Here is a 16,058-nt window from a genome sequence, read left to right as displayed (position 1 = left end):
GTTGGTGACTTCTGACTTGGCTTGGTTAATATATATAATAATCGATGACTCACACTGATCCTATTGCTCTTGTTATTTCCCAATTCAAGACAAATGAACTTTTATGATACTGCTGCTCGTAATTTCCAGGGGATTGTAGCTTGCACTGGATTTTATTTAAGCTTACTTTATTATCTGAATCTGGTCACGAAAGTGTTTTCTACAATGTGCGGCCACGGTTTTCAGAATACCGGTCGTGTACACTACCGAGACCGACCATCTCGAACCAATCAAAATTGTACTAATTCCTCCTTGAAAAAAGTACTCCGCTGAGAGCCTTCAACCATTATACATCCAGGAAAATGCACATAGTAATTCATCTACATTAGGGCTAATAAAACACCTAAACTAAATGCGATGACCACGATTAGATGTGGGATGCCAGGGTTCTCACCCCCCGCGCCCTCCCGCACGCCGCGACCCGCCGCTACTGCGATTTAACGCTCCAAGCCAATCATCACCGAATAAAAAAACGCGTTCAAAACCTTCCGGGCCACCGCCGCGTCGTTCGACGTTAAAACATTTCGATCGTCCGCGCCCGCGCCCACGCCCACACCCTTCGTTGAGAGGAGGAGGAAGCCGCGGTGCCCATACGCGCCCACACCCTTCGCGGAGGGGGGGGGGGGGGAGGAAGCCGCAGTGCCCGTATGTCGTGGCGCGGCGCCGCCGATCACCCGCGCCCACACCCTTCGCGGGGGGGGGGGGGGGGAGGAGGAGGAAGCCGCGGTGCCTGGTGAGCTGGGTTTGAACGACGGCGAGATCCATGTGACCGTCGGCGATATTGCCCAGGTACTTAATTATACGTGCAAATCTCTTAGATATGTCATGAATCTTAGTCACTGCAATTTGCAATAGCATCTTGCTACTTAGAGCGCCGACCTCACGTCATCGCACAACGTGCAACCTTCATCTGCCTGAACGACGGCACACTTTCATTGCTATATTGCCTCAATTTGCCGGACGTGGTGAGGAAACCCTGCTGCCCGTCGCTACTACCGACCGGCCGGCCATAACCCCGGCGCCGCGACGAACGCGTAGCAGGGCACTAAACTCGGGCGGCCCGGCTGCATCTACGGACTAGCCGACAGAAGATCTGGCCGGCCACATCTCATTGTCATCGTAGGTACTTCACAATGTCTACTATCAGTATCATAGGGACTCTGAAGTCTGATCATGAATGATTTCCAATGTGACAAATACTCTGTATTTATTCTAAAAAACTCTGGGAGTGAAAAGTTGCAAAAAATTAGCAGGGCCTGCAGTACTAAAAAAAACTAGAAAACATGTGCTCTGTCTGATTTCGGTTTTAGTTTTAGTCATGTGCTAGAATTTGATAATATGCAAAAAAAAAAACTACATTGAGTTCAAATAAAGTATCTTCGTAAATACGAAGCATTTTTCTTTCTCAAGTTTTTTTCATATCAGAAGCTTCTTTTTTCCACCATCTAATGGATTAGATGTCGACAATATTTTTTTCATTCTAGATCAATATGTACCGGTGCCAGTGTGTAACACTACAACTTGACTGATATAAAAAAATACTAAATAATATTCATGTGTTGCAAATGTCAGAATTCCTTTTATCTGTGAACTGAGGTACTATAGAATTCTATATACAACTCAATTTAATGAAACCAAAAGTTCAGTATTCATATGGGACAAGAGTAACTATCACATGATCAATAATGCTAGTTTGTTCTAATTGTTCTGAATTTCATTGCATGACTATGATGAATGCTTGAGCTATATATCAGTACTCACTTTTGGGGTCGGTCTATATAAAAGAAAAATAAGTAGAAGGAAAGAGGAAAAAGATATACCTCCCTTGCAGTTTTTTAACATCCTACTATGTGGTCCTCCTTGACTTTCATGCTTTGAAGTTCCAGTCATGTGCTCTGTCTAGTACTCTGGTTACAGATTCAGTTACTAACACAGCTTATAGCTAACACAGATAACATATGCTTCCGGCTTAATTTTGATGCAAGGTATGCCAATTTACAAGTATGTTAAATTTGTATTTGACACGTAATGTTAAATTAGTTCTGTGCCAAACCAAATATTTACTTAAATCTGTACCCAGTTATCTTATCTTGGAGAAAACCCTGCTGCCCGTCGCTACCACCGGCTGAAGATCCTCGCTGGTACTTCGCAATGTCTACGCCCGGAGATACACGCGATGCGCTAAGCGATATCACCAACATCGCAGGTATGCTTTCAGTATAAACAACACTTTCATCTAAATTGTGACATCTAAACTTTTGGATGTTTACACAGACACCTTTCATTCAGCGAGTTGAACGGAGACGTATCATTTTACTTTGTCAAACTCAAAGCACTCGAGTATTTGTAACTATATGTTTTCAGTCACGTTAATTCTACAGTGAATTTTAGTCAGTGAAGATAAATTTGTGTTTCTGAATTCTGATATATTTTCAGGGATTTATCACACAATAGGGGGGGGGGAGAAAAATTAGTTTCAACGCTCGTACTTTAATTCCCTTACTAATAGTCTGTTCACTTGGTCGTATTTGACTTATAAGTCATGGCTTATCAGTCAATAAACAATATTTTTCTCTCACACCAAATCAGCCAACAATATTTTCAGTCATGGCTTATAAGCCAAACAAGCCCAAACAAATAGGGCGTGGGTGTATTGTGGGCTTGCACATGTCTAAAGAGACTAGGGGGTCTAGCTACATGTGGCGTATGCAGACACATGTTTTGGCACAAACAGTTCAGCTGTTTTGCTATAAACACTCCTTCTAATGATGTTGACTATCAGAAATTGATCCGTATGGATAGAGAAAAAGAACCGTCTGTGTTGTGTACAGGCACCAGCTTTTTGGATCAAACACAATCTATGGGGCTTACTTGGGAAGCTGCACCTCAAAAGGGGGCTTCAGGAAGAAGCTGCTCAAGCCCTTTTCAATCATGCGCAGCGTTGTGGCGATCGGCGAACATACCACGATCCTGAACTACTCCTACTGAACTAGAAACCGACAAGGAATCGATTGAGGCAGAATTAATTCGATCAAATCAGCCATGAATTCGCGTCAAATCACTAGCAGCAGCAGTAGCGCCTCTAGCTAAGCTAGGCAGTGTACTGTGATTAAACCCTACTAAGCGATTGAGATCTACCATATACGGAATTATGGATCAACGAAGCCGCTCGCGGTTTAACTGATCCATAATTAAGATGGATTGATTAAGAAAACGATGTTAGCAAATAGGAGTACATGCATGTAGCGGTAGTTTTTCTTTGTTTGCCAAGGTGCGAGATTAAACAGCGATATTGGGAGCAACATCGTTAGATCGATGGAGCACAAGTACTCTGAGCAATGTAATGCCCTGCTGGTACGTTCTCGGTACGTGCCATGCTGCTGCCATAACGCTCACGCCCGGGAATTTATGAACTCCATCAGACACGTATCAACCCTGTGGCCCCCTTGCTTTCACTGCACTTGTATGACATGTATTGGACGAATAATTACCAGCAAATCTAGAAGAAAAAAGGTCTCTTGGATTGATTAGATTCCCTCTTCTAAGCTGGAGTAAATAAGTACGACCGTCCTCTTTTTTTTTAAATGGTGCATTTGGAAATTATAAATATTCTTAATGTTTGTAAATATCATGAAATTAAATGAAAAGTACACTCGGTTAATATGTAATATCGGAGAATTCGAACCAAATCTGTCACAAGGCAGACCCAGGGCATGTGCGGCTAATATATGTTGACCACTAGCTTGGTAATTTTGCATTGACTGAACAAGCCGCTTGCAATCGTTGAGAATGATTTGGAGACATGTTGGAATTTGACTTGGAATTGTTTAGCCATTTCTAAATTCTCTTTCACATGCATAGAGTGGCTGGTGGGAGTAGAAGCGCCGTGCTGCTACAAATAATAGCACGCCGATAAACTTATACTGGCTACTGAGCACTGGCCATTAAATTAGAATTGTGTTCAGATGGATAATGCCATGATCGATTGATTAATCACGCATAGGTGTAGAATTGTTTTTTTTGGCGTCCAGCACAGGGAGATATGGTGTTGCATGCTCTATTAATTGTCTCACATGCACGTTAACAAGTATATATAAATGCTAATGCAAGATGCAAATATTTCAGATTGTATAAATTAGTACTGCTCATATAGTATCTGCAAAACGCGTCGGCAGAATTCATTGGTGCTCTGTATTATACTACTCCAGTGGAAGTTGTTGAACATGCCCCATTTCATTGACTAATCATTCCTGGCATATGCTGAAATTTAGCTTATACGGATGTTTATTTTGAAATATTGTAAGAGAAAAATATTGTTTCATAACTGAAAAGTAGCTCAAGCAATAAGACGAATGTTTGTTACTTCCTCCCAAAATGAATGAACAGGAGATCTAGCTTTCACTGGTGAAAAAAAAATAGGGCACCTGCCCGAGGCTCCGCACGGTGAATGAGAAGCTCAGAAGGTGGTACGAGCATCTCGATCAAATCTCTCAATTGTTTAGGGCGTCACCAACAAGGGTTCAAAACGTTTAGGCCATGTTTAGATTCCAAAAATTTTCAACCTAAAGTATCACATCGAATCTTACGGCATATGCATGGAGTACTAAATGTAGACGAAAAAAAAACTAATTGTACAGTTGGGTGAGAAATCGCGAGACGAAACTTTCGAACATAATTAGTCCATAATTAGATACTAATTACTAAATACAAACGAAAGTGCTACAACCAAAAAATTTTAGGAACTAAACGCGCCCTTAGTCCGGTGGATAAAAGAGAACGAAAAAAGCAGTCGCTGTATGCTCGCGCGGAGCCCAAGTAACTCACAATTTCTGAATGTGTGGGCTCCCTTTCTTTTCCTCTGTGCAGCAAGCATTTTCTACTTGTTTGCATCGCTATGTTAGGGACGCACTTATAAGTTGCTTTAAGAGAATACTCTAAAATCAATTTAGGATATAGGAGTATTTCTTTAGGGATGGAAGAGAAGAGGTTGTCTCGTTTATTTAGAAGAGAGGATGCTTCTTCTAGAAGATCTCTTAAAAATGATAGGTATAGAAGATTGGATAGGATATTGTTCTAACACGCTTACTCCCTCAATCAAAAAAAAAGTTTTTTTTATCAAGTTAATCTATTTTAACTTTAGCTTAATATATATAATAAAATTTTAATATTATTTTAAAAATATAATTCTAGCTTCCTATCAAATCAACCTATCTCAACTTCGACTAAAAATGTATACAAATTTAATATTATTCATATATCAAATAATTATAGTTAGACTTATGGTGAAAACATAATTCTATAGTACATTTATTTGGAGTTATAGATGTTAATAATATTTTCTATAAAGTTAGCCAAACTTAACTTGATTCAAATACAGAATTGCATTTTTTATGTACCGGGGTAATAGTATGTTTTTGAGTTCCCACACCAGATCTGTTGTGCACCTGTGCGCCCACTATTGGTGGGATTCGATCGATCACTTGCATCTGAATACAGGGGTGTTTGATTTCTACGTGTTCTCCTAAAATTCCTGTCATATTGAATATTTAGACATATATATGGAGTATTAAATATAGATTAATTATGAAACTAATTACACAACTTGTGACTAATTTACGAGACGAATCTTTTAAGCCTAATTAGTCCTTGATTTGACAACGTGGTGCTATAATAAATATGTGCTAATGATAGATTAATTATGCTTAAAAAATCGTCTCGCAAATTAGCCTCTATCTATATAATTGGTTTTGTAATTAATCTATATTTAATGCTCTTTATTAGTACCTAAATATTTGATGTGACATAAATTTTATGAGCGACTAAAAAACCCAACACCCGTATGGCCAGCATTAATTGTCCAGAGCCGTGTTTGGAATACTATGCTAACCAACCAGGATTCCTACATGAATAACCTTGCTGTTCCAACAATAATATGTGTTTGGGGGTGTATAGTTCCGACCCTGTGGCATCGTTTACAGGGAACAGGCGAAGTAGAAGAGCACGCTATCGAGCGGTAAGATGTGACGTGCCAATGTGCCATGGCCGGCCCCCCGCGCGCGCGCGCGCACACACACAGATCGATCAGCAAGCTGATGCAAATCTGAGCGGCGGTAAGGGTGCTGGTGCACGACCCAATTAACCCTGCTAGCTAGTTTGTCCATGGTGTCTCGCATCGCATCGTAAAGCCACTCAGGTGGAGTTGGTGGGGTTGTACCCGGCACGGGTGGCAAGAGGATTTAACAGGCTCAACCTCTGCGTCCTTTGGGCGGATCAATCGGCGTTCCACCGTACAACTGCCCACTATATTAGCACAAATTTTACGTGCATAGAAGTTTACACGTGAGCGTGCTGCATATAACTGTGTTTGCCTGGATCCATGCTGATCTCGAGTAATTCTATTTCCCTTAGAAGTTGATCGTATACTTAGCATTTTGACTGTAGACGGTAGTTGATCTGTACACGGTAGTTGATCTGTAGACTGTAGTTGATCTGATGTTACTATATAATAATTATATAGTAGCACCCTATACATATATCTCATGCTTATGTTGAGAGCTAGCCAGCATAGGTCCATACGGAAAAACATGCGTACACATCGTGCCTCAGGGATTTGTAATCTTGTGCATTTACTTTTGATGTAGAAAAAAATCTGTGCTTTGACGCATAACATGACAAAAGTTTTTGGAGGGACTCCATGAGATCAGTGGTGATAGGGGGGCTTGAGCCCCCTCCCCACCACTATATCCACCCTTACTCCTACATACCAACGTGCAATCACTGTGGTCTTCTGCTCGAGATGGACGACGGTCAGTGGCTTCGGAAGGAGACGCATTGCTTCCTTCTTATATGCATAGAGCTCAATTTCTCATGCGCCTGAGACGACAGTCAATGGCTTCGGAAGGAGACACATTGCTTCCTTCTTATATGCATACTCCATCCGTCCCATAAAGAGTGACGTTTTTTTACTTTCAGACATTATGTTTAACCGTTCGTCTTACTCAAAAATTTTATGTAAACTATAAAATAAATAAAGCATTATTAAAGTATCTCTAATAATAAAATAAATCATAACAAAATAGATGATATTTATATAAATTTTTTGAATAAGACAGATGGTCAAAGAAGATGTCTGAAAGTTAAAAACAACACTTTTTTTTAGGACGGAGGAAGTAGAGCTCAATTTTTCAAACGCCCGAGACAACGGTCAATGGCTTGGTAAGGAGACGCATTGCTTCCTTCTTATATGCATAGAACTCAAGCATGTCTTCGCGGCTATCGAGGAAAGAGACGTAGTTGCGGTCTTTAAGGAGGTGGCACGTCACCTGCTAGACCGCGACGACAGCTTCCTACTACGGACAGGGAGCTGCTGCAGCCGTCTCGACCAGTTTGTTGCTGCCCTCAACAGCGACGACCTGCAGCCCCCTTTTCTGGAGCTAGTCGAGGTGTTGGCTACTGCGTTGCCGCCCTCGGTCCTGGCTGCAACACACGCACTGCCCGTGTTCACTGAGGAGGAGGTGCACCCGAAGACTGTTGTTCTCCGGCGAACATGGAGAGAGTGCAACCGCCCCTGGGACAAATTAAGGTGAGGTGTACCTGGTTGCTCTTCTTCGCGTCTCCATAGGCCTAGTCACGGTGGAGGACAAAGGCCCTATGTGGGAGCAAATAGACTTAGCTCTAAGTCAGCTCACCGGCACCTCAGCACCTCAGCTGAGGTGAAGGCCAAATGGAAAAAGTGAAGTAGGAGTACAGACAGTTCATCGAAACTCCTGACGCAAAAAATGGAGGTAGGGCGAACTTAGACTACAAAGTTTTGGCTAAAAATGATAGTATGTTTACATGTATATTATGAAGAAAAGTGTTAGAACGACAAATAAGAACGAAATCAACATTGAAAGGCACGTCGCTATTGAGCCGCGCAGGGCCGCCCTCTGTCAGGAGCCTCCCAACTGAGGCACCGTGAATGCAAGAGCATGACTATGCCGGGGTATGGGGAGGCCGAAGGCGAGAGCATGACTATGGGAGCACTGCCACCACCTTCAGGGTTATGTTAACACTTAGACCTTCCTGTATTCTTTTTCCTCAAGATTATCGAAGACAATAACTTCCTTTCAAAACATGCTAAGAAAATCATAAATCTATGTTCGCTTGTCTTATAATCCATACTTTTCGGCTTGTCTTTTCAGCCAGAACAGTATTTTTCTCTCACAACAAATCAGCCGGAACAATGTTTCAGCTTGTTTTTTCAGCGAAACGAACGGGGCCTAACATACGAGATATAAAGTAAATTCTGTTGTTGTGTAGATCCTGTTAATATAAGCCTAACAAAATTCCGTTTGCTATTTTTGAAATTTGTTGTCATTTATTATGCATTTGAGAACTTACGGTTAGCTGAGGTGCATTGGGAACCCCGGACTATGGGGCCGAAGCTGGATAAGCTAGCTGGATAAGTTAAGGGAGCCAGAGATGCCTTGAGACACACTACAACCTTGTTCTTTGTCTGAAGCGGCGACGCACCCATCACATCGCTAATTCGCCGTTTGTCTGAAGCATGAGAACAAACAAATCAAAGCTAGACTGATGATGCGTGCTGCCTTAGTTTGTTTATTATACTATAACCCATGGGGCAATGTAATCGGGAGGAGTCCAGGAATATTATTGCATCTCCCAGCATGCTACCCTTGCTAGGTTCGAAACACTTAAAATATGGGTAACAGTAGTGCACCACAGGGCTTGCTGTTTCTACTACAGTTTCTTCTTCTTCTTCTCATGTTGCATTGCAGGGGACCTAGGGATCCAGGACTGAGGTGTGTGACGCACAACTTTTTTTTTTCTTTTACATGATCGAGATTGGCATTTTTTGTTGTTTATATGATGTCATTAACGGTAAAAAATGTTGCTAATACCGATGGTTCGTACTGGGTCTGGATCGAGTGCGTGGTTCCATTAAGAATCTGTTCTTGAGATGTGAAATGCCGTTAGCTCCTAGTACTAGTACTAGCAGTACTTGTACCTCATTGTAAAAGGGAGCTTTTGCTCACAGTAAGGTCACACTCGGACTTGCCTGAACTACTGGCCTCCAGTTCTACTACTACACCTTCACCTTTTACATATAGCCCAAAAGGAGCAAAAGATGATTCCTTGTTCTTTTCCGTTATTATGGACCAGAAGAAAGCACTACCTTGCAATAGATGGCAAGTGGGATTCTTAAGCTAAAAAAAATTGATGCCCAATGCTAAAGCTGCAGCTTCAAGGCATGCCTGCATCTTCTATCTTGGATACCAAATGCAGCCGTGCTATTTGCGACATGAGAAGCCTGGGAAGCTGCAGGCAGAGCTGTTTGCATGGTGCTCAATTTGAGTTGTGTTCCGCATTCCTTCCATGCATCATCATGACTCGCGAGATCCTCTTGACCTCTTTGTCTTTCTCTGTCTCTCCGTCTCTCGGCTCATTCGCTCAGCCCTGATGCCATGACATGATGAGCATCAGCAGGGAGTTAGACTTGCGTGCCTGCTCTATCTGTGACCTTTTGATCTTTTAAACAATCTGCCAGGGATATGATATTATGATGTCACAATGGAAGCCGTACGTCAAGAACAACCGAACATGCAGACATACAATACTTCAGAATATGGCTGCTATCTCTTGCACGCCCGTGCCTGAATTTCATCACAATTCCCAGCGGAATGTTCCAGGAGCGCGCTCAGTTTACCTGCCATGAATAACTGAACCATTGAGGACCGCGTGGTGTACTCGGCACCATGCATCAGTGACCATGATCAAATCAAATTCTTGCCTAGCAATATAGTAAACCTTATCCTAAATCTTGACGTGGTAACAGCTTCATGGAAGGTGATCTGCTGACGTGCAGTGCAGTGCAATGCATGCAGCCGGCCATTGCTTGATCCGGCCGTGTCCGGGGTGTAACAAAACACCTGGTGTGGAGAAACAACGAACACGTGATGTTACTTTCCTGAAGATTAAACAAAAATTACTGTCGTAATCGGCATTCTGAATCGAAGGTTTACTACAACAATATTACCTCTACTGATCTATCGCTTGCAAGGGCAAATACATCAAATCCAGGCGACGTGACGCGTTCGCATGTGACCTAACTCTCCGTGACATCATCACCGTTGCTCAGCCCCGGCCAGATGCTGCCACGGACCCTGGAGCTTTCAAGCGTTTGGACCCATACGGAAGATGAAGGAAACGCGGTTGACTAAATGACTGCGGCTTGATCGTTCTGGTCATAAGTATCCCGTCCATGCAAGTAATATATATGACTATGTATGTATCCGTGTGTGTGTGTGACAGAGAGCTTTATCTGTGAAATTACAAGTAATAAGCGAGTCAAACATGTCTGCAAAGACGGCAAATTATCATTCACCAACAAGAACGTGCACTGAGGACGAGCCGTAGCTCAGTTGGCTTGCTTGGCGTGTACCTCTGTACCTAGAGGAGAGGCTAAAAAAAACAAGAACGTGCACATCCAAATCCGGGACGGTGGAAAGAGGAAAAGCAGGTGTCCATGCGCTTTTTTCAGTTTTTGGACAGATGAGCCTGTTCGGTTGGCTGGTTCATATCGTTGCTGGTTCGTGAAGAAGTACTGCTGGCCAGTTTGTGTGAGAGAAAAATACTATTCCGACTGGAAATTTACGATCGTTTACGACAAACCACAGCCAAATGAACATGCTGCATAGGCGATCGACGTTTTACGTAGGCTTGTTGGGATCAGCGAAAAAGGGGTCAGCGTTTCACTTTGCCCTTTTGTTTGTCGATGTCTTTGTTTCTGTGCCGTGGATGCCAAGTTTAAGTGAGAATACTGTTGGTGATGCGTCGAATCCGCATAGCAATTTCTAGGTTGAAAACACGGTAACCAGTGACATATGAGGTGAAGTAGTAAGTGTTGTTTTATTTTGGAACTGTAGAATTTGTGTGCGTGTCCATTTGGAATGTCATAGTCTGTCATAACTTACCGTAATTTGAACAAAGTCATTTAGCGTCAAAAGCTACTTGTATCATTCATTAACTAGTCGTAGTTCTATCTGACACAAAGATCAGAGTGGCGCAGCGGAAGCGTGGTGGGCCCATAACCCACAGGTCCCAGGATCGAAACCTGGCTCTGATAAGGTTTTTGATGTTTTTTCAATTTGTTTCTGTCTCTTGTTCCCCCTTTCAAATTCAATTATTTTTTGGCCCTCATAAATTTTTTATGTTTTTTCAATTTGATTTTGTCTCTTGTTCCTCCTTTCAAATTCAATTCAGTTTGCCTCTTGTTCCCCTTTGAAATTCAATTCAGTCAATTCTAAACTGTTTTTTTGTTAATTCCATCCCTTGTTTCCCCTTTCAATTTCAATCCAGACAATCCTAAACTGTTTTTTTTGTTAATTCCATCCCTTGTTTCCCCTTTCAATTGCAATTCAGTCAATTCTAAAGTCTAAACTGTTTTGTTTTTTTTGTGGTTAATTCCGCTCTGTCCCGGCGTCCCTGGTTTGCCCATTTCAATTTCAGTTCAGTCGTTCTAAACTTGCCGGCTGGCCGCAACTGCGAGCCCCTTTGCCGTGCACCCTCAGCATCAGCAGACCTTGACCTATGGCAATCGGAAAGTCTGCATTGGGTGGCGTTGGCTGAGCAGAGAAGACGAGAAGCACCAAGATGCTATCAGGCAAAGAGCTGGTACCTATACCTAGCACAAGCTAGTGGAAAAATCGCTCACTAGCTTGCACATCCGGTGTGTGGCTCCATTCAGCAAGCTCAAGTCAGGAATGCAGTATTCAGAGCTAAGGCAGGCAAAGCCTTTAGTCTAAGGAGCCAAGGCAGGCACAGGTTCTACGCATCATCTCGCAAACGTGATCGGCATGTATGCGGAATTGCATATCGATGACAAGGAGATCATACATCCCATTTGATTTCTTTTCTTCCTATAAATTTGAATCGTTCATACATCATACACACAACGCAGTAGCCAGATGTTATACATCATACACACTCAGTGACTCAACGCAGTAGCCAGATGTTATTGAGATTGTAAAAGATGGGGGGACAAGGAAATCATACAAGCAGCTTCTGTTACTTAAACTGACATTACATCATAACATGGTCAAACATCTCTAAAATTTCTTGCACACAAACAATGACTTCGACAGCTAAAAGAAAATGCTGTCCCAGTCATGAGTCATGACTGTTGGCTGCTGCATCGGTCCAGGCAGCATGTCATTGCAATTAGTCTCAACCCAAGAAAGGCAAGAGAATGCTTATATATTGATCACCGGTAATCAAATCATGTGTGTCTGACTATACATACGAGCTGCCACACCCAGGAGTACATCATTCCGAGGCCACTATAGAATGACACCATTATGAGAGGTAGGAAGGGGAGCCTATCACCGAACACATGATGGTGAAATAATTGAGACCATAATTCTATACCCACGATTCCCAAAAGATAGCTTAAACCAATCCATCCAATGATGCCATTCTTCTTCACTGTGCTGCCTGACCGATTTACTTTCTTTCCTTCCAGGTCAGAGTTTGCAGCAAAATGGGATGTACAACCTACCCACATGAGAGTGGCGTAGGTCAGCAGCAGCATCACCTTTATCATGTACTCTTGGTTCTCAAACAGCAAAGGGAATAGAGAGTAGCATGAAACTGCAGATACATTTTTTAAGCAAATGATTAATTGCCAGTTAGCCAGGTTTATCACATTTCTGACATGACAATCATAATACTACTTAAAAAACATAATATGGGAATAATGCAGATACTGAGGTGGGCAAAATTGCAAAAGAATCTTTTTTTTCATGGACAGAAAAGGCACCCAAAAACGTTGATTCAAGAAATGTCACAAGTGGAACAAAGTAAACATTGAACTGTAACCAAGAGCAAAACATACCTATGGACAACAAAAAGTAATGCCTGGCATCGTTCAAGCTATCCATGGCAATTAGGGCAAGTGGGATAGTGAAATGAAGTGATGCCTTCTCATGTACATGCCATCCAAACATAAACCCACATGTGCATGCATACGAGACCAATCTAATAATATGCTTTGGTTGAGGATTAGAGAATGCTTTGATAAGACAAGGAGCCATGGCAAGAATGACCAATAAGAATGTAGCAATTGGGGTGACCTGCAATCCATTAAGTTCACAGATGTGAAACCATAAACCCATCATGTTTAAAAAAAGGGCAGACCCAGTGCCGGAGGCTCCCACATGAGTGGGGTCTGGGGAAGGGAAAAACCAAGGCAAGCCTTCCCCTCGCAAAATCTGCGGAGAGGCTGCTTCGAACCCGTGACCTGGTGACTCAGTGAGACAGCTCTCACCACTACACCAGGCCTGCCCTTCATAAACCCATCATGTTTCATTGGAATAAACAAAAAGAACAGGAAGAATGGATGGTGGAAGAAAGAACATTCGGAAGAACAACAAAAGGAGACGAATCACCAACGAGTCCCCCAGTAAACGAAGCTTCAGGTACGGCAATATTAAAGCCTAGTCTTCTAAGGAGAAATGCAAGAATCTTGTCAAGTATAATATAGAATACCCAAAAGTTTGGGGCCCAGTAAGCATGGCATAGGCCTCGCCCAAAGGGAAACAATCAGTTAATTAGTTGTTGCATCTGCAAAATCATTAGAGCCGTAAGAATTGCAGTCATGTTAAAATAATACCACATTTATACATGTCAATATATTGAGAGGATTTTTTCACAATAGCAAAGGCATATATTACAGACAATGTTGTATTACCGAAACAAAGAATAAAACATGCTAAACAGATGGGTATATATTGCTAAAGGCTGGCGCTAAACTTCCTACAAAGTTCAGTTTATACAATCCCTTGCGTCGAAGAGTGTAGAGCTTCTTCTTTTTGTACAGACCCTCCTATTCTTTCAAATAAACAAAACACAAAAAAAATGCAGAGCACTGAAAATTCATATATCTACATGACTCCCATATTTCATTGGCACAGGGCATTAGCAGTACATTGGTAAAACTTGTATGAAAACACCATTTAGCTCAGAGGCTGCAGACAGACAAGGTTAACATGGTCTTACTATGAAAAACGCCATGGATTTGATGCAAGCTTAAACACATAAGAAATTTGACAAAACAGCTACACACTGCACTACTAGCTTATAAGCCTTCTCTACAGGATTCAGCATCAAATTAATTGAATTAACTGCAGAAAGATTGCAAATATTACATACAATACGACAATACCATTCTCTACTGATTTTTTTTGAACGTTTGTATTGTGGAGACCAGTTTTAATAAAATTTCAGTAGGGGCTCACACCCCTCCTGTTCCATCAAAAAAAAATATTATATACGATGTTTGTATTACAGGGAATAAAATCGCGAAGCCAAACTGCAAATAAATCTGATACGCAGATATAGATTGGCTAAAGTGGAACACCAAAATTCCGATGAGGTTGAAGTTTACCAATACCCACTAGTGTTTAAGAGTGCAGAGTTATAAACATTCAAATATCTGAGTGCAGGAATTCAAAAGCTCATTTGACAAAAAGATTAATAGTGCAAAATGCAGAACTGGCATGATTGGTTAGCTGTATGAAAACATTATTTTAACTCAGAGCTTACAGACATAACAAGATTAGCAGAAAAAATTTACTAAGTTAAACTCCACAGCAATTATCACAACTAAAACCAATATTACTATTCATTGACGGAGCTACACAAGCTGAAACAGCTCCAGCTACTATGATAAGAAATTCAGAAACACGGTGCATTACTCAAGTTTAAACCTCCTCTACCAGATTTAATGTCAAACTAACTGAATTAGCTGCATTACTCACCAAGTCTCAACTGTTCACAAATCACAAGCCACATTTCCTACTTTCATCAGAAACTAGATGTTTACAGACAAGTACCATACGGAGATAGCCAAGATACCAACATGTTGTTGAATCCAAAACTTCAATTAACCAGATTCACTCACCTGACCATAGTACACGAAGGGCGCAAATGCTGCAGCAAAAACAACAGCCACTCCAGAGCCCATCAGGCACGAGCCTTCCCAGCCCCTTCACGACACCCCGGCCACAGCAATAATGCCGGAACAAATACATAAAGTAGACCGGCGCCGCCACGAGGAACAAGTGCTTCGAGCAGAGCAAACTTGCGAACACGACTCCCCCGGCAAGATCCCACTCCTGCTCGAGGAAATGCAACGAGAGCAGCAGCAGCCCCATGAGGAATCCATTGTACTGAAAGTGGACGTGGTCGACAGCGAGCAGCGCCGGCGACCATAGGACGAGCGCGAGAGCGAGGAACAGCCGCTGATTCCGCCGCGCGTCCCTCGTCAGTAAGAGGACGGACCCGAGGAGGAGGAGGTCGGAGAAAGCGACAGTGAGGCGGAGGTAGAGGAGATGCGCGAAGGGCGGCGCGTCGGGCACGGGGACTGAGACGAGGGTGGCGTCGACGAGCGGCGCAGGGAGGGAGAGGAGGCGGGAGAAGTAGGCGAAGAAGGGCGGGTAGTCGAGCGTCCACTGGGAGGAGGCGTCGGTGTACCACTGCCGCGCGGGGAGCGCGTGCGTGAGGGCGAGCCAGTAGCGGTGAACGTCGAAGTCGGTGGAGCGGTAGGTGGGTACAAGGAGGAGCTTCACGCAGGTGGCGGCAGCAAAGGCCCAGGCCACCGACGCTGCCGTCGACGTCGACGGCGAGGTGGTGTAGGCCATCAGGGCGGCGCGGCTGGGTTGTTCGGGTTGAGATCTGGAGAGGACGGGTTGGGTCGTGACGTCGCGTTGTACGCGGGTCTTCGTGTTTGTTCACTTTGTTGGTTGGGCCGCTGGCAGAGTGGGCCGAGTTTTCGTGCCCGGACTGCCGTCGGCAGATTCCATTTTGGGTCGTCGGCGCGGGAGTTCGTGTGCACGGAGACGGAGACGGAGACGGTGAGCCGGCGACGAGTGTGGGGTAGTTGCCAGCCGCGCGTTGCCCCGCCTCGGTGCTCTGCACTGACTGGCATCCGAGATCTGGCGGGCGTAGATTTGCATGGA

At 43.2% G+C, this 16,058-nt stretch overlaps 1 non-coding gene and 1 pseudogene across 1 annotated transcript; one reads left to right on the top strand and one right to left on the bottom strand.

Annotated features, from left to right (window-relative positions):
- Window positions 1-11,095: 11,095 nt before the first annotated feature.
- Window positions 11,096-11,167, top strand: TRNAM-CAU (transfer RNA methionine (anticodon CAU)). The gene has a single exon. It is a non-coding gene; the product is annotated as a tRNA-Met (tRNA).
- Window positions 11,168-11,961: 794 nt separating this feature from the next.
- LOC136464190 (dolichyl pyrophosphate Glc1Man9GlcNAc2 alpha-1,3-glucosyltransferase-like) lies at window positions 11,962-15,832 on the bottom strand (annotated as a pseudogene).
- Between the last annotated feature and the right edge of the window lie 226 nt (window positions 15,833-16,058).

The sequence above is a fragment of the Miscanthus floridulus genome, chromosome 7 (assembly GCF_019320115.1).
Source record: "Miscanthus floridulus cultivar M001 chromosome 7, ASM1932011v1, whole genome shotgun sequence".
NCBI classification, from domain to species: domain Eukaryota; kingdom Viridiplantae; phylum Streptophyta; class Magnoliopsida; order Poales; family Poaceae; genus Miscanthus; species Miscanthus floridulus.
This window is presented reverse-complemented; position numbering and strand designations above follow the sequence as displayed.